Source organism: Cervus elaphus, chromosome 5, assembly GCF_910594005.1.
Source record: "Cervus elaphus chromosome 5, mCerEla1.1, whole genome shotgun sequence".
NCBI lineage: Eukaryota > Metazoa > Chordata > Mammalia > Artiodactyla > Cervidae > Cervus > Cervus elaphus.
The window spans coordinates 105,962,981-105,981,261 of NC_057819.1; the positions used below are offsets into that span (position 1 = coordinate 105,962,981).

At 47.4% G+C, this 18,281-nt stretch overlaps 1 protein-coding gene across 9 annotated transcripts in view; it reads right to left on the minus strand.

The window, feature by feature from the left end:
• SPECC1 (sperm antigen with calponin homology and coiled-coil domains 1) overlaps nucleotides 1-18,281 on the minus strand; it is a 210,831-nt gene that overhangs the window by 148,424 nt on the left and 44,126 nt on the right. The window contains exon 1 of one of the 9 annotated variants that reach the window (XM_043903970.1): nucleotides 13,724-13,830. The exons of 7 other annotated variants lie outside the window; for them this stretch is intronic. The gene's annotated coding sequence lies outside the window, so the exon portion shown is untranslated. Of the gene's footprint in view, nucleotides 1-13,600; nucleotides 13,618-13,723; nucleotides 13,831-18,281 lie in introns of those variants that run through there. One more of the 9 variants, XM_043903971.1, reaches the window with a different exon arrangement.

Sequence of the window (18,281 nt, forward strand, 5' to 3'; positions counted from 1 at the left end):
ATTGGGAGACAGATTCTTTACCACTGTGCCACCTGGGAAGCCCAACTAAGATATACCCATGGTCAAAAGTAAATTAAAAGATGCTCAACATCATGGAGACGCAAATCAGAACCACACTGAGATACCATATCATACTCATTAGGATAGCTACTACCCACCCAAACCAAACCAAGCCAAGCCAAACCAGAAAATAACAAGTGTTGGCAAGAATGTGGACAGCTCTGGAACTCTTGTGAATTGTTGCTGGGAATATAAAATGGTGCAGCTGCTATGAAAAACAGTATGGTGGTTCCTGAAAAAAATAAAAAACAGATTTTACCGTATGATCCAGCAATTCCACTTCTGGGTACACTGCCCCCAAAACTGAAAGCAGGGTCTCAAAGAGATTACTGCACACCCATGTTCACAGCAGCATTATTCACAACAGCCAAAAGGTGGAAGCAAACCAAATGTCCACTGATGGATGAGTAGATACACAAAAAGTGGTTTATACATGCAGTGGAATATTATTCAGTCTTCAAAAAGAAGAAAAAGCATAGACGAATCTTGAGGAAATTGTGCTAAGTGAAATAAACCGGGCAGAAAAAGACAGAAACACTTGTATGATTACACTTACGTGAGGTTCTTAGAGTAGTCAGATTCATAGGAACAGAAAGTAAAACGGTGGTTGCAGGGGGCTGTGGGGGGTGGGGGTGGTGAACAGGAGTTACTGTTTGATGGGGACAGAGTTTCTGTTCTGAAGAAGAAACAGTTCTGTGGATGGATGGTGGTGATAGTTGCAAAACAGCATGGATGTACTTAATGTTACTGAGCTGAACACTTCATAATGGTGAAGACAGTAAACTTTATATTACATGTATTTCACCACAAGTTTTTAAAATGTGATAAGAAAGACAAAACAAAGCAAAAATTATAGTGGAGAAGGGAACTGGATTCATCTCAATTTAGGCAGAAGCATCTTGAATCATGGCTCAGTGGTAAAGAATTTGCCTGCAAAGCAGGAGACGCAGGAGACAAGGGTTCGATCCCCGGGTTGGGAAGATCCCCTAGAGGAGGGAATGACAACCCACTCCGGTCTTTTTGCCTGGGAAATCCCATGGACAGAGGAGCCTGGCAGGCTACAGTCCATGGGGTCCCAAAGAGTCAGACACAACTGAGCACGCAAGTGCATGTGCATGTACACACACCCACACACACACACACACATCTTGAGTCATAATCTTTGTTCAGTCACATGTCCCTGCCTCTGTCTGGGACATCAGCTGGGGAACAGGAGAGCTCAGAAAGGACCCTTTACCAGGGGCTGACTTGTCTGGAAAGCAGCATAGGGGAGGTACAGAAGCCAGGCCAGGCCAGGATCACCCCCAGCCTGCCAGGTCCGGGATGGAGCAGCCGAGCCCCTGAGGGAGCTGGACCAAGAGCAGAAGCTGAGCCCCCAGCAGAGAAGTGCAGCCAACCCAACCACTCAGGAGGATTGGGATGGGGAGGGGCTGGGGACAGAACTGCTTTCTCCCTGCTTTCTCCCGACTCCTGACCTCCACTGCTGCTCAGGGCTCACCGAGAAGTGTGTGTGGGGGAGGATGGGGGGGGGTGAATACAGATGCAGCATCTGCAAGAGACTGATGATGTGGAGGGACAATCAGAGTAAGCTCAGGGGACTCCCTATAGAAGCCTCCCCAGCCCAGGAGGGCCTCCTCAGGGCCCCACCCTCGTCTGTCCACCGACTTGCCCGGCAGCTGGCCTTCCGGGGAGCCGCCAGCCCCAGCACAGACCAGCCTGAGTCAGCAGCTTCTCCTGACTTCCCGTCTCTACTGTCAGCTGGGCCTCCTCCCCCTCTCCCTCCCCCAGGGCTCGGGGCTGCCCCTCAGATCCTCATCTGCCCGGGGTCCAGCTCCTGCGTGGATCCCCACGCTCCCCTCTCCTTCTCGGTGGACTGTGCAGCCCTGGCTTTCCCTTTTCCACACTCCTGTCCCTGACTCAGCCTCAGCGTTCGGCCGGGGCCGCTGCTCCCGCACAAACCAATAGTTCACACTCATCTTTGGTCTGACGCTCATCAGACTGCTAATGTGCCCAAGCCTGAGTGCTTCCCCAAATGGACCCAGACTCAACCTTGTTCCCAATCAAGGGACAGACCAGCTGGGCTCCACCAGTCAGGCCGGCCACACCCCGAGGGGCAGTCAGGCCCTACCGATCCACCTGCAGTCTCTAAGACCTTCCTCAGAGACCTCCCTCTATGAATGTTCCAGTCCCTCCTGTGAGGCTCTGCCAACAAGGCCTTCCGATACTCACCGCCCCACACCAAGTGTCTCTCCCCACACTCCCCTGCCCCGGCCCACCCCCTCCTCATGCTACCGCATCCCCGCAGAGGACAGACGGTCTCAGCTCTGCTCCTGCCCATCCTGCTCAGGACAGTTAAGGCCACTCAGCTGCCAGAGGGCTTTTTAAAAACACAAAGCAAGCAAAAAAAAAAAAACACACACAAAGCAAGTAAATGGCTAAGATGGTAACCTTTATGGTATGTGTACAATTTAAATTTTAAAAATTGTTTTTAAAAACATACAAGTCAGGCCATGTCCCTCCCTGAGGAGAACCTTCCTGTGGCTTCTTCTCACTACACTTACAGTAAAAATCCAAGACCTTTGTCACAACCCCCAGGTCTGAGACCTCTGTCCAGAGACCCCATCTGTACTGTCAGAGGCCCTCCCTTGGACGTGCCCAGCTGGATCCCCTGGAGGAGCATCACACCTGGAAGGTTCCCCAGCTCTTCACATGGGGGTGGGGGGGGGTCTTCCTTCAAAAGGCCTTTTCCCTCCAATCTCTGGATGAGCTTCCCACTCATTTCTTCAGAGATTTATCACCAGACAGAGACTCTGGCTGCCACTGGCCATCCTTCGCTGATCATCTGCGTCACCCACCCCATGTAGCTCACCTCCCGGTTCATCTCGGTATTCCCGGGGCACAGAGCAGGTGCTTGGCAAACACTGGTGAATGAACACTAGAGCCCTTCTTTCACTGAAGAAACATGTGCAAGTGTCTCCTTGCTCTTCCTCTATTAACCAGGTGCCTAGATTCACAAAATCAGTGCTGAATTAACCGGAGAATATAAAATGGAGCCAGGCTTCCCAGGTGGTTCAGTGGTAAAGGATCTGCCTGCCAATGCAGGAGACTTGGGTTTGATCCCTGGGTTGGGACGATCCCCTGGAGAAGGAAATACTCCCCACTCCACTACTCTTAGCTGGGAAATCCCATGGACAGAGGAGCCTGGCGGGCTATAGTCCATAAAGTCATAAAGAGTCAGACACAACTGAGTGACTAACCAATAATAACAACAAAATGGAGCCACAAAGCAATGATAGTTCTCCTCCTGTAAGACCTATAGACACCTCTAAACAATTACCAAGGAAACCAAACGGCTCTCAGGATGAGAACCCCATGGATATTGATGCAGGGCCTTCCAGCACTGGTATATTGGAAATGGAGTTCATGTGGATGTATCAGCATCAGCCTTATGAGACTAATCTAACTTGTAACGTACGGGGAAATAGTTCTTGAAGTCATTCAACACCAAATCTCTAAAACCATCTACTGATTCATCTCCATTCCTGACTTTATTCCCAAAGGATGGCTTTAAAAAAAAATGTGTGCTATAATCCCAGTTTCACAGTAATGGTCAACAATATTTTACAATTTTATGCTTTAAGATTTCAGACATCTTAACTGAAACATCACAATACAGGAACTTCGATGCTTTGTTAAGTGGTAGCCAATGGCAACCACAGGGTTAGGGGCCCAAAAATTTAAAGTATCAAGTTTAAGTACCTTTTGTGCAAACTTTTCTGTTTCTTTGCTCCTCTGGGGGCCCCCTCTCTGCCAGGTGGGACAAGGGACAAACCCTGTGATGTCAGTGGCACAGCTTCCAAGAAAACCAGCAGCCACTTCTGACTCATTCTGTTGTTTCCTCCAGAAACAATGCAAGCACTACAGGGCATGCCACTCCACCCCCAGCCCCTCAGCAAAACCCCATGCCCTCCACCCACTCACTTCAGTGCACTTGCCCTACAGAGATGGGGGGTGCACAAGTCCCCTCCCCCAGCACTGCTGGGCGCAGATGCAAACAGGGACCATCCGTCCACAAGCGCAGAGGTGGGGCCCCTCCCACACCCACTGCCCACCCCGCCACCCCACCCCTAGGCTCACTAAACTTCAGCCACAAGGCCTCAGGCCAACAGGAAACAGAAGTCAGGAGGAGGCAGCTGTCTGCAGACACAGGAGAGGCGGCTCCCATGCTCCATGCTGCACAGGCTCCCGAGAATCCACGAGGTTCACTTCCCGTGGCCTCTGGCTGAGAAGGTGGCTCAATGATTCACGAGCTGTGGTGGGAGATGCCAGCACGCCCCCTACTCTGACTCCGGGCAGGAGCGCAGGCGTGGTCCCTATTGCCCCATCACAGGCTCTGCTGCGCCATGTCACAAGCCAGGCCTCCTCGGCTGTGTCCCCGTCCCCTCCGATATATTAATCACAACAAGTTAAGTTTCTCTTCCCCTAAAGGGATGTGCTCCTCCCCACCGGGTCCTCCTGTCTGCGGATGTCAGAGGCAGGTGCCTTTATAACACCAGGAGACAGGGCACTCACCGGGCAAACCCCAAGCTATCTGGCCAGTTTCTGACTGTGAGTGTGTCTGTGTGTATCCCTCTGTGTGCATGTCTGTGTGTCTGTGCTTGTGTGTGGCAGTGGGAACAACTAATCTGTTTCAGGATTTTATAAACGGAAGTCTAGTTGATTTACAATGGTTGTTAGTTTCAGGTGTACAGGAAAGTGGTTTAGTTATGTACACATATATATTCTTTATCAGATTCTTTTCCCTTATAGGTTATTACAAGATACTGAATATAGTGTTATAGTAGGACTTTGTTGTTTCTCTATTTTACATATGCATGCATCCTTAGTCATGTCTGACTTTTTGTGACCTCATGGGCTGTAGCCCGCCAGGCTCCTCTGTCCATGGGATTTTTCAGGCAAGAATACTGGAGAGGGTTGCCATTTCCTCCTCCAGGGGATCTCCCTGACCCAGGGATCAAACACGAGTCTCCTGCATCTCCTGCATTGCAGGTGGATTCTTTACCGCTGAGCCATCAGGGAAGCCCTATCTATTTTATATATAGTAGTGTGTATATGCTAGCCCCCAGGCCCTAAATTAGGAGCTTTGTTGTTGCTGTTGTTCAATTGCTAAGTCATGTCCACTCTGTGACCCCATGGACTGCAGCACGCCAGGATTCCCAGTCCTTTACTATCTCTCGGAGTTCACTCAAATTCATGTCCATTGAGTTGATGAACATAGGAGTTTGGGAACACTCAGTTTAAAAACCAAAGTAAATCTTGAGCTCAACAAAATAAAGGCCTTGTGGAGGGAAGAAACCATGATGGACTCTGGTTCCTTCTTGCTTTTTGCTCAGCAGGCAGACTTCTCCCCCGATGGGCACCTTCAGAAACCTGTGGTCCCTGATAGACTCACCAAGGACCCCAGCAGTGGCTGTGGGTTTTCTGTAATGATGACAGTATTCTGAAAAGGCAGCCCTGGGTCTGGTTGAAGGGTCAGAGAAGAAGGGTCTCAGCTGGATCCCAGCCATGCTGGGCACTGTGGCCCAGGTGTCTGGAGGCTGGCAGGGTGGCCCCTGGCAGTTTGTCTGTCAGTCTGTCTAAGGCACTGAAGATCTTCCTGGGAGAACTCTGATTCTTTGGGCTGGGGGGAGGCAGGGACTGAGCCAAGAAGAAACACTGAAAGGGCCGTTTCACTGCATGCTGTCTTTGGGGCAGATAGAAGTCTTGGGGGACCTGGTGGTAATGGAGGAGGGCCAGCAGCAGGCCAGGCCCCCATCTGTGGGCCCAGGAGCTGGGTCTGAGGACAGTGGGCAATGAAGCCTCCAGTGCATGGATGTGACAGCAGCAGCCACCCCAGGGTTGGGGAGGGACAGAGGGGAGGACCGCACGGCCATCAAGCCTGTCAGCATTTGTGTTGGCTCCTAGACCACTTGAGGAAATGAGGGGGAGACAGAACTTTCCTGGAACTTCCACAGGCACAGAGTGTGCGGGGCCAGCCTCAGGGCTGCACCAGCACCCTGGCCGCCTCAGGGCCTGGTGGACACCCCTTATGGACAGCAGGCAGAGTCCAGCCTTCCACCCAGCTGCCGAGTTGGCCATCGCTCTGGATTTTCTTATTGTTACCGGATTAAGTGAAATCACTGAATGTGCTGATTTCTTTTTTGTTTTCACATTCCTGAAATGTTCTTTGCTAACCCACAGGCTTCAGCTCTTTTCCTGGAGCACCAGCTGGCTCATGAAAGCAACTGCTGTACTTGGCGGGGTTAATTTATTCAGTGCCTGGAACAGGCCCTATCTCTCTCCAGCACACGACGCTCTCGGATCACGTTTTAAACACACACACAATAGCCGCACACGTGAGGGATCATGTCCAGGCTGCTCCTGGGATGGCCCTGTCGTTGAGGGGCCTTGCAGGGACCTCAGGAGCAGGTCTACAAGGAACAGCAGGACAGTAGCGGGCTTGTGACCGGTCCCCAGGGTGGGACCCAGGCACAATGATGCTACAGCACTGTGGCTCCCCCTGAGGACAGGTTCTTTGTGACACAGATGTGTCTGACTGGTGCGGTTCAGTGCAAAGCTTCAGTGCAAAGCGACAGTCACCCGCCCTCACCAAGCTGCCCCCACCTGGTTTTTGTTCTGGGTTGAGGCCCGCCCAGAGCCCCGCCCATGCCTGCCAGGTGCCCTGCACTCAGACTTGAAGGACAGACAGGCAGTTGCTCTGTCACTAGCCTCCAGGCCTCCCCACGGCCACTCTACACCCAGGACAATGGCTTCCCACCCCTATTCCTACTCTCAACCTGACCCCTACAGTCCTATCCTGTCTTCCCACCACAAGAAGCATCCACAGCTCCCTAACCAGGCTGACTCCCTGCTGACTCATGCCCCATCCCAGCTCTTCAACCCAGAGCATCCTAAAGCAAAGGACTGCCTTGTTCCTCTGGCTCCACAGCTCTGGGCCCACTATCCTGTCTGTCATCAGTGTTGGCTAAAGACAGACAGAAACTTCAGTAAAACCAGCAAACTGCTAGAAGAATGCAGGAGAAAATCTTTGTGACCTTTAGTTAGGCAACGATTTCTTACCATCAACACCAAAAGTATGATTGGTACATAAAAATTTTATTAAATGATAGATAAATTGGAATTCATCAAAATTTAAGACTTCCGCTCTTCAGAAGACATTGTCAAGAAAGTGCAGAGCCAAGCAACTGGCTGGAAGGGAGGCATCCACAAAACACAAAACTGATCAAGGACCTGATTCCTGAACTTATGAAGAAACTCATAAGACTCAACAATGACAGAACACACAACTCAATAAAAAATGATCAAAGATTCAAACACTTCACCAAAGAAGATAATTGGATGGCAAATAAACACCTGGAAAGATGCTCAATGTAAGAGTCATTGTTGTTGCTTGGTCACTAAGTCAAGTCTAACTCTTTGCGACCCCATGGACTGCAGCATGCCAGGCTTCCCTGTCCTTCACTATCTCCCAGAGTTGGCTCAAATCCATTGCCATTGAGTTCGTGATGCCATTTAACCATCTCATCCTGAGTCATTAAGTACATGCAAATTGAAACCACAGGGAGACATTACTATACGTCTAATTAGAATGGCTTGAAATTTAGAAAAACAAAAACGAGTGCTGACAAAGATATGGAGCAACTGGAACTCCCATTCATTGCTGGTGCAAATACAAAATGTGCAGCGGCTTTGCAAATCAATTTAGTCATTTCTTATCATTAAAAAAAAATAAACACAAAAGGTAATTGTGTAAACTTTAAAGATCTCATTGGCTTTACTCAAAGATTCATGAATGGGGTAGAAGCCCATCTAGCAGTGAGAAAGGAGCTCCAAGGAGGTAAACAGAGGCTAAGACCTTCACAGGGAGAATGGGCAGGAACAGGAGGCCATGCTCAGCAGAAAAGCAGGGTGGTTATTGTGAAGTCACTTTCCTTTAGGGGAGGTGGGGTCCGCCAGGCCAGTGACCTCAGCCAGTGCTGATCAGGGAATTCCTGATTCACTGGTTTTAAGAACCTGTTCTGGGGAGAAGATGAAACTGTAGTGAAGTCGTGGTTTGGTGATGGGGGCTAAGCATCAGTGACTCCAGTTGGGGCTCCTTGTCTTTAACAGTATAAAATTACACCTGCACTCATCATATAGTCCAGTAATCCCACTCCTCAGTATTTGCCCAAGAGAAATGAAAGGGTGTCTGAGTGGGAAGTAATTCATAGGCTTGGTCCTGATGAAATAAAATTCATGTTTTAAAGCAAGATAAAAAAAATTTAAACATAATTTACTCTGCTTTTGGCCTCCTCCCTCCCCACTAGTGTGCGTGTGCATCTGCACTAACCAGACCCCCGCACCCCCCCCAAGGTGGAAACACCTGCTCAACCGTAAAATCAGCTGTTCTCCTCCTACAACAAGGACCTACCGTGTAGCACAGGGAACTATACCCAACATTTGGTCATAACCTATAGGGAGAAGAATCTGAAAAAGAATGTGTATGTATAATTGAATCACTTTGCTGTATACCTGAAACTAATATAATATTAGAAATCAACTATGTGCTTAGTTGCTCAGTCATGTCTGACTCTGCAACCCATGGACTGTCAACCCAGAGCCTGTCAGGCCCCTCCATCCATGGGATTGTTCAGGCAAGAATACAGGAGTGGGCTGCCATTTCCTTCTCCAGGGGATCATCCCAACCCAGGGATTGAACTTGTGTCTCCTGTGTCTCCTGCATTGCAGGTGGATTCTTTACCTGCTGAGCCATTAGGGCTTCAACTAAAAAAAATTAAAAAACAAAACAAAATTTATCTACTTCTGGTGATTGTTTTGGATTTAGTTGCTCAGCCATGTCCAAATCTGTGACCTCACGGACTGTAGCACGCCAGGCTCCTCTGTCCATGGCATTTCCCAGGCAGGAATACTGAAGAGAGTTGCCATTTCCTTCTCCAGGAGATCTTCCCAACCCAGGGATCGAACCCATGTCTCCTGTATTGGCAGGCAGGTTCTTTACTACTGAGCCACCTGGGAAGCCCCTCTCCTTCTGGTACCAGTTATGTAACTCTCGAAGGTAACGTTCCATTCTCAGTCCTGTTGGGGCCACAATGACCACCACTCACCTTATTTGTGCAGACATCTTTGGTGGACTTCATGGACAAGGCCACTACAGTACTTTCCTGCACCAGACAGTGACTGGTGCAGGAAAGATTGGTCAGATGACCTAGGGAGATAACAGGCCCCACCTGGAGGAAGTTCTTAGCTTAAATACTTACTTATGACCTTATATTAGTATCACTAGCTATATTAACTTATATTCTACCTATTTTACAAAAGTACTGTTTCTTACATCACCAAATGATGTGTGACTAAAACTCAGATAAAATAAATGATGGTTAGGTGGTCTGAAACAATTGACCAAATATACAGTCCTATAAGATCAAGTGTAACTCTAGATGTGGGAGGGAGCAACAAGAGGAAATTGTTTCCTGGACATAACAGACTATAAGACGGGGATCCAGAGGCTTTGGGCTACTGTTAGCAGGGCCTAGTCCACTAACAGCACACTGAGTGGCTCATCAATGAAATCCTTGCCTGACTTGGGAACAAGCATTCCTACCGCCATAAGACAAATTGGTCACTAAATGCCTCCCAAACCTTGGTCAAAACTAAGACCAAAAGGGAGAGGCTTGTCAAATAAAGAACGTTGCCCACCATCCAGTTCCATAAGAACCAAGTCATCAGCCACTGCTGATGATGACCCACAGGACACCCTGAAGAATGTTCTGAGCGAAGACCAGGATGAAGCACTCTGTGCTCTGGGAAAACTGGCAGAACCAGCCCTCAGACAGTTTGATATTTTCAGGAGAAATTTTTATGAACCTGGATTCTTACATCTTCCCATACTTAGAAAAGCACTTAAAAAAAAAAAAAGCATTAACTGAGGTGTCTGCTCCTCGTGACCAGCAGCAACCTCCTACCAAGATGGGTGCTCATTGCATGTACCCCCTTCACCAAAACCACATATGTACTGGCCTCCCCTGCTTACCTCTTGGGAACAGTCCTCAGAGCTACCTGAGAGGCCATCTCCCATGTTGTAATCCTCAGGAAGCTTGAATAAACATTCCATTTCCTTCTGACTATTGATTAATTTTTTCATCAACAGTTCATAACAAAATCCAAGGCTGATTCATGTCAATGTATGGCAAAAACCACTACAATATTGTAAAGTAATTAGCCTCCAACTAATAAAAATAAATGAAAAAAAAAAACAAAAACCAGTTCATAACAGCAAAAAGCCAGTCCTATGGGACTATGCCTTACACTCTGTGCAGGTAGACAGCACCAGGACTGAGTTCACAGCTCAGTGGTGGTTGGAAGACAAGTCAGAGAGGCTGAGCATAAAGATGAACCAGAGACTTGGGGGTGGTCGTGGTGGGATCACACTGAGCACACGCTGGGCGAATTCACGTGGGCTCCTTGCTCTGACCCAGGCCCACCCCCAACCTCACTTCCTTGCCCGCCTCAGACTGGGCCGCCCCGGCCCCAGCTGCCAGGATGTCCAGCTCCCACTTTTTTTCTTGTTTCTTCCTCCTCAGCTGCCATTCCCACCCTCACCCCTTTTGCACCACAGGTACGGCCTTCTCTTGTATGACTGGGTATGGGAAGGCCAAGTCTCCCAAAGGGATTGAAAGCAGAAAATCTGGTTTTACATATAGACACAGCATCTCAAGGGATGCGTTACATGTGGTAAGAGCTCAGAATTCTTCTGTTTGATGAATTAATGATGAAACGAGCAGGCACAGTGACCCATGGCCAGTGAAGTGGGTGTGGTCAGCACTGGGGAAATAGAATATCACCTAGGAGTTCAGAAAGATGGTTTCTTGGTGATAAGCAAACAGGACTATGGGGGTCACACCTACTAGGAAGTAGCCACTTATGGTTCCCCAACCTAGCTGATCAAAACCACCTGCCAGACTGATTAAAAACATGCAGGCCTGGGGTTCACTCCCTGCGACCCCGACTCAGTCCCATCAAGGGTAAGTCTTGCTTCATATATATATTTTTTATTTTATTTTATTTTTTTGCAGGGAGCCACACTGTGCAACTTGTGGGATCTTAGTTCCCAGACAGAGATTGAACCCAGGTCCTTGGCAGTGAAAAGCTCGGAGTCCTAACCATTGGACTTCCAGGGAAGTCCCTTGCTTCCAATATTTTTATAAAACTCCCAGGGTGTCTCTGAGCAACCAAGCTTGAGACCTAGCTGCCTAAACAGCCAGAAAGCTGAAGACTCATTGACAGGTAATGATCTTTTAAAAAAGGGCAGCTCTGAGAATCTGTACAGAACCCACACATACATATGACAGAAATGTGACTGGATCATCAAACTGTGATACATCCATGCCTGGCAATACAAAGAAATAAAGTACTGACACACAGAACAGTATCAATGAATCAGACACAAAATACTATGAGTGTATGGTTCCACTGATATGAAGTTCTAGAAGAAGCAAAACAGAGTGACAGGAAGCTGATCAGTGTTTGCCTGGGGATGGTGGTGGGGTTGGGGCTGGTGGGCTGGGAATGGGATTAGAGGGACACTGAGGAAAATTTTGGGGTGAAGGAGATGCTTAGTATCTCAATGGCAGTGGTGGTTCTGTGGGTGTGTGCAGTTATCAAAAGTCATCGAGTTACATGCGTTCAACACGAGGCCGAGACTCGGAACCCAGGACCCTAATGGAAATCCTGCCACTGTCCTCCAACCTGCGTGGTTAGCCTGTCACCATGTTCTGTCTTCTGATTTGGAAATCTCTCCTGGATCCTCCTCCCACTCATTACTCCCAAAGCCTGGCAACATTGCCAGGGGCAGAACTGCTGCTGGTCTTCCTGCCCAGAGTTCAGGGCCACAGCCGCCTCTGCCAACAGGCTTTTCAGACACAGAACCAATCATGCCCCACCTCGAACCCCCATTTAGATCCCTCTGATTACAGACCACCCACCTCCACCCATTCCAGGGTGAAGACAAAGTGCCACATGCCTCTCTGGGTTCTCTCTCACACTCCACTCAGACCTGCTCCTGGCTGGACTATGCACGGCTCCCCACAAGCACCACCACAGCTCCAGGCCTGAGCGCTCACCACCTCTCTGGCCACAATGTTCTCCCCAGAGCCTCCGCTGGCAACTCCTGGTCACCTTTCAGTGCCTCGGTTTCTCCACCTTGAAAAAGAGAGTCATACATGCGGGCGCCTCATGGGAATCAAAGGAAACAATCCTCTAGGAGAATTGGACTGCTTCATTTGCCACGCAGTTGGCATGCCAAAGTCTCATGTTCATCATTTTAAAAAACATCTACGTGTTTGAAAAAGAAAACTGAATCCAGGGGGAAAGACACTTCCCATGCACCGGTTTTCCCCAGTGAAGGTGCAGTCCTGCCTGTTTGGCAAGACTTTTCGTGGGTGTCTCCTATTGAGACGACGTGGACACACAGAAACTCATGTGGCAGAGGAGAGAGGAGAGATGTAGGGAAGTGAAACGGCCGCTCTGAGCACAGCCACAGAAGACGTAGTCTGTGGGGCTGAGCTGGAGGGACAGAACCGGGTCAGAGGAGCACATGTGTGCCTATCTCTGTGTCCTAACGAGAAGGGCAAGCCCATTTCTGAGTCAACTTAAAGGATGAACGTCCTGCGAAACTGAGCTAACGGTCTGATTCTAATAAGAGATTAGACTCAGTGGAAGAAAAGGGGGAATCCCCCAGAACTGAATTTCCAGCCACCAGAGTGGTGGAGACGCTGCAGAGTAAGTTGAGCCCCTTGCCCAGAGGGTGGGGGCAAAAGACGTCTAAACAGAAACCACGTAACAAGTAACTTCCTAGAAAAGCCTCTATCTCTGTCATATCTTTGAGACTGCCATCTAGGCCTCGCAAGCACAGCGTTTGGCCCAGATACTGTGCATAGGGATGTTATCCGGCCCTATGCAAGGAAGGGAGGGGGCGCTCCCCAGAGCTGGATTCCAGGGGAGAAGCCTTAGAACCGGTCCAGTGGGCGGTCCCCCCCGCATAGGACTTCAGATTTCCCATGCCTGGCAACAACACCCACACAAGCAGGCTCTGCACCACGGCTGTGAACACATCTTCACACTGCCAGTAACTAGTACCCAGGGGGAGAACTGCGTTTCCAAAGATCTTTAGACTTGAACCTAAAGTTAGATCCCCTGGAGAAGGAAATGGCAACCCACTCCAGTATTCATGCCTGGGAAATCCCGTGGACAGAGGAGCCTAGTGGGCTACAGTCCACGGGGTCGCAAAGAGTAGGACACGACTGAGCAACTAAACAACAGCAGCAGCAGTATTAATTATCCTTACTTGGCAAGACAAGAAAAGTTACAGGCAGTGAGAAAAGACAATGTTTTCAGGCTGTCAGAAGATGTTTGAAATCCATCATCAGCCCCCCAAACAAGCACGTAGCACACACTTGCCCAGCCCATGAGGATATGTTAATACCGTCAGGAGTCACTGGAGACTTGAGATGTTACGCCCACAGCAGAAGAACCTCTTTCCCCAGATAGCGCTGTTGTTCTGAGAGTTTCTGCCCCCACTTTAAATAATAACCAGCTAGGTACTTACTCCAAAACCTTCTGCTTCTTGGGAGCGGCTGACCTCGATCAGCAAGCCAGTGGTACTATTTTAGGGTTTGGTGCTGGTGGGAGGAAAACCACACTCGAGGGGCCGGGCGCCGAACACTGGAGCAACACTTTGCTCAGGAAGCAGGCGGGCTCTGCTCTCCAGGGCCTCTCCCCCGCCTCTCCCTCCCCTCTACCCCCTCCCATAAACTGCAAAATCACTTCTACCCTACTGGTGCCTGAACGCTTCCTTTGAATGTCTCTAAAACATAGGATTTAAAGACGTAGGCTGACTGCTTTCTCGCTGATTGCTCCCTGAGATATCAAACAGAAGAAAAAGGGGGGGGAAAGCCAGTCTGCTCTGCAGAGGTGTTGTTGTTCAGTAGCTAAATTGAGTCCGACTCTTTGCGACCCCATGGACTGCAGCACACCAGGCTTCCCTGTCCTTTACCATCTCCCAGAGTTTGCTCAAACTTATGCTCATTGAATTAGTGATGCCATCCAACCATCTCATTCTCTGCTGCCCCCTTCTCCTCCAGTCCTCGATCTTTCCCAGCATCAGGGTCTTTTCCAATAAGTCAGCTCTTCACATCAGGTGGCCAAAGGATTGCAGCTTCAGCATCAGTTCTTCCAATGAATATTCAGGGCTGATTTTAGGATTGACTGGTTTGATCTCCTTGCAGTCCAAGGGACCCTCAAGCATCTTCTCCAGTACCACAGTTCGAAAACATCAATTCTTCGGCGTCCAGTCTTCTTTACAGACCAACTCTCACATATGTACGTGACTATTGGGAAAACCATAACTTTGACTATACGGACCTCTGTCAGCAAGGCCTCAGGGCCCCTCCCCTGCCAAAGTCTGTGGCTCTTGGCAGTGACTCTTAATTCTACAACTCATATGGAAATGCAAGGGACCCAGAATAGTCAAAACAATTTTGAAAAAGAGGAACAAGGTAGGACTCACACTTCCCAATTTCAAAACTTAACTACAAAGCTACAGCAATCTAGACCATGTGATATTTGGCATAGGGCTAGACATATGCAGATAAATAGAACAGAGCTCAGAGTTCAAAACTGAACTCCTACGTTTATGGGCAGTTGATTTTGGACAAGGACACCAAAACCATTTGACAGGGAAAGACAGTCTTTCAACAAGCGGTGCTGGGACAACTGGACATCCACATGCAGAAGTATGAAGTTAGACTCCTTCCTCCCACCACATGCAAAAAATACCTCAAAATGTAAGAGCTAAAAAATAGAAAACTCTTAGAAGAAAATATAAGTATAAAACTTTGTGACCTCGGACTAGGCCACGTTTTCTTAGATATCACACCCGAGACACAAGCAACCAAAGAAAAACTAGATACATTGGACTTTGTAAAAATCAGAAATGTTTGTGCTTCAAAGGACACTATCAAGAAGTGAGGGCTTCCCTGGTGGCTCAGTGGTTTTTAAAAAAAAAATCCACCTGTCAATGCAGAAGACTCGGGTTTGATCCTTGATCCAGGAAGATCCCACATGCCACAAAGCAATTAAGTCCATGTGTCACAACTACTGAGCCTGTGCTCTAGTGCCTGGGAACTATAACTACTGTGCCCTAGGGTCCCAACTACTGAAGCCCATGTGCCCTAGAGCCTGTACTCCACAAGAGGAACCATCAAAATGAGAAGTCCACACGCTGCCACTGGAGAGTAGCCCCCACACACCACAGCTAGAGAAAAAGCCTGCGTGGCAACAAAGACTTAGCATAGCTAAAAATAAATAAATAAAATTTTAAAAAAAAGAAAGTGAAGAGAGAATCCACATGATGGGAGAAAATATTTACAAATCACATATCTAATAAGGGTCTGTTATCCAGAATATAAAGGACAAGTAACCCAATTGAAAAATGGGCAAAGGAGCCAAACAGAATTCTTCAAGGAAAATAATGAAACATACAAACGGCCAATAAGCACATGGAAAGATATTTGCAATTATTACGCATTCAGTTCAGTTCAGTTGCTCAGTCGTGTCTGACTCTTTGCGACCCCATGAACCACAGCATGCCAGGCTTCCCTGTCTATCACCAACTCTCGGAGTCCACCCAAACCCATGTCCATCAAGTTGGTGATGCCATCCAACCATCTCATTCTCTGCCGTCCCCTTCTCCTCCTGCCCTCAATCTTTCCCAGTATCAGGGTCTTTTCCAATGAGTCAGTTCTTCGAATCAGGTGGCCAAAGTATTGGAGTTTCAGCTTCAACATCAGTCCTTCCAATGAACACCCAGGACTGATCTCCTTTAGGAGGGACTGGTTTGATCTCCTTGCAGTCCAAGGGACTCTCAAGAGTCTTCTACACCACAGTTCAAAAGCTAGCGGTACGAGAATCAAAGCTACAATGAGATAGCACCTCACATCTACTAGAATGACTACAGCTGGAAAAGAAATAGTAAGTTTCAGCAAAGATGTGGAGAAACTGAACCTCTAGACATTGTCTGTGAGGATGTAAAATGGCACTGTTGTTTGTTTAGTTGCTCAGTCATGTCGACTCTTTGCGACGCCATAGACTGTAGCCTGCCAGGCTCTTCTGTCCATGGAATTCTCCAGGCAAGAATACTGGAGTGTGTTGCCATTTCCTTCTCCAATAAAATGCCATGGCATCTGTGAAAAAAATTTGGCATTTCCCCAAAGATAAAGACAGTCACCACTGTGATCCAGTAATTCCACTCCTAGGTATGTACCCCCAAAGAACTGAAAACAGGAGCTTAAATAAAAATCTGTACACGAAAAAAAAAAAAACAAACAAACAAACAAAAAAAAATCTGTACACGAATGCTCACAGCAGTACTATTCACAATAGCCAAAAAGTAGGAGAAAAATCCTCATCAATGATGCATGGATAAATATAATGTGAGATCCATACAATGGAATATTATTCATCAGTAAAAAGGAATGAAGTTTAAAAAAAAGGGCAAAGTAGTGGGACATGATACAACATAGATGAACCTTGAAAACATTATGTTGAGTGAAAGAAGCCACATCAAAAAGATCACAATTGTATGAATACATTCATATGAAATTTCCAGAATAGCAAATCCATAAATACAGAAAGTAGATTAGTGGTTGCCATGGGATGAAGGGAGGAGTTAGAAAGGGGAGTTACTGATAATCACTCCAGGACTCCCTTTTGGGGTGATGAAAATGTTCCGGAATTTGACAGTGGTGACTGTTGCACAACTTTGTCAATACACATGAAAATTACTATATTGTACACTTCAAAATAGTGAATTTTATGATGTGATTTATACAAATTTCACAAGTGATACTGTAAAATATTTGATGATGTGGAACAAAGATGGCAATACAGTGGAATATATGGTCATGTATTAAGTTTGCATCAGCACTGAACTGAAGATGCAAAACTAGGGCTACAAAGGGTCAACTATATATTTATTTTTAAAAATCTGTGTGTAAGTGGACCCATGCAGTACAAGCCCAGCTGTTCAAGGATCAACTGTAGAAATATCATATGATCCCACTTCTGGGTATTTACCCAAAGGAACTGAAATCAAGATCTCTAAGAGACAATAACACTCCCTTGTTCATGGCAGTGCTATTGACAATATCCAGGATGTGGAATCACCCGAAGTATCCATCAGCAGACAAATGGATAAAGATGGTATGTATATACAATGGAAAGTGATTCAGCCTTAAAAAAAGTGAGAAGAGTCCACAGACTGTGACAACATGAATGAACCTGAGGACATTATGCTGAGTGAAATAAACCAGTCACGTAAGAACAAACACTTCCTGACTCCACATATCTGAGGAACTCTAAAATAGTCAAATTCACAGAATCAAAGAGTTGAACGGTGGTTGCTAGGGGCTGGGGGAGGGTGAAATGGGGCATAAAGTTTAATTAATTAATCAACTGGCATAAAGTTTCAGTCAAGCAAGATGAGTAAGCTCTAGAGATTTGCTATACAGTGTTGTACCTCTAATCACCAATCATTTATTGTACACTTAAACATTTAAGAGAGTAGGTCTTGGGACTTCCCTGGTGGTCCAGTGGCTAAGACTCCATGCTCCCGAAGCAGGGGGCCTGGGTTCAATCCCTGGTCAGGGAACTAGATCCCATATGCTGCAACCAAGACCTGGGACAGCCAAATAAATTTTTTTTTTAAAACAAGACAGAGTAGATCTCAAGTTAAGTGTTCTTACCATGGTAAAATAAAAGTTTAGAAAAGAAATGACAAAAAAGAGGATGTTACGTCTAGGTGCTGAAATGATGGAAGGTTCTAATTGTCTTTATGTTCTTAAGATTTTTTTTGACACTAGCTGAGATGAACATGGATTGTTTTATCATTTTAATAATACAATTTAAGCACAATAACCATTAGACATTCTAAGAGCAGCAGACTCTAGGACTTGATAGCATATTCTGCAGAGACTAAGTGCAACGTGATCCCAGGCAGGCTTTCTTAAGTGTAGAAACAAGTAAACCCTGGACAAGATGTCCTCTGTGGGGACAGGGAATCTCAGAAGAAAGGGAGGTGATGGACCATGACAGTGTGTCCAGGCGTC